Here is a 1,423-nt window from a genome sequence, read left to right as displayed (position 1 = left end):
CTGGGCTAATATCCGCTTATCAGTGAGTGCATATCTAGTGACTTCTTTTGTGATTGGGTTACCTCACTAAGGATGATATCCTCCAGATACATCCACTTAAGGCTGCCCACTCTATCCTACCTAATCATTATAGTACTTGAAATCTTACTCAGAACTTTTAGACAACAGGAGATCAAAGGAATACAAATTGGAAAGGAAAAAGTCCAAATATCACTATTTGCAGATGATATAATAGTATATTTAAGTGACACCAAAAGTTCTACCAGAGAACTCCTAAATCTGATAAACAACTTCAGTGAAGTAGCTGGATATAACATTAACTCAAACAAATCAGTGGCCTATCTCTACACAAAGGATAAACAGGCTGACAAAGAAATTAGGGAAACAACACCCTGCACAACAGTCACAAATACTATAAAATACCTTGGTGTGACTCTAACAGAAGAAATGAAAGATCTGTATGATAAGAACGTCAAGCCTCTGAAGAAAGAAATCGAAGATCTTATAAGATGGAAAGATCTCCCATGCTCATGGATTGGCAGGATTAATATAGTCAAAATGGCTATCTTACCAAAAGCAATCTACAGATTCAATGTAAAATCCACCCAAATTCCAAATCAATTTTTCACAGAGTTAGAAAGCACAGTTTGCAAATTCATCTTCAATAAAAATAAAAAATAAGAAACCTAGGATACCAAAAACTATTCTCAACACTAAAAGAACCTTTGGTGGAATCCACATCCCTGAGCTCAAGCTGTACTACAGAGCAATTGTTATAAAATCTGCGTGGTACTGGTACAGTAAAGACAGGTTGACAATGAAATAGAATTGAAGACCCAGAAATGAACCAACACACCTATGGTCACTTGGTCTTTGACAAAGGAGCTAAACAATCCACTGGGAAAAAAACAGCATTTTCAACAAATGGTGCTAGCTCAATGGGCAGTTAGCATATAGAAGAATGCAAATTGGCCAATTCTTATCTCCTTGAACAAAGCTCAAGTCTAAGTTGATCAAGAAACTCCAAGTAAAACCAGAGACACTGAAACATAGAGGAGAAAGTGGGGAAGTGCCCCAAAGATATGGGCACAGTGGAAAAATTATTGAACAGAACACCAATGGCTTGTTAAATAAGATCAAGAATCCTCAAATGGGACCTCATAAAATTGCAAATTTTCTTAAATGCAAAGACACTGTCAATAAGAAAAAAAGGCAACTGACAGGTTGGGAAAAGATGTTTACCAATCCTAAATCTGATAGAGGGATAATTATCAGTATATAAAAGAACTCAAGAAGTTGGACTCCAGGAAAAAAAATAACCCTACTAAAAATGGGACTATCCAGAGACTACCCCATTCGGGAATCCATCCCATCATCAACCACCAAACCTAGATACTAATGCTCATGCCAGCAAGATTCTGCT

The sequence above is a fragment of the Mus pahari genome, unplaced genomic scaffold (genome assembly GCF_900095145.1).
Source record: "Mus pahari unplaced genomic scaffold, PAHARI_EIJ_v1.1 scaffold_10879_1, whole genome shotgun sequence".
NCBI classification, from domain to species: domain Eukaryota; kingdom Metazoa; phylum Chordata; class Mammalia; order Rodentia; family Muridae; genus Mus; species Mus pahari.
This window is presented reverse-complemented; position numbering follows the sequence as displayed.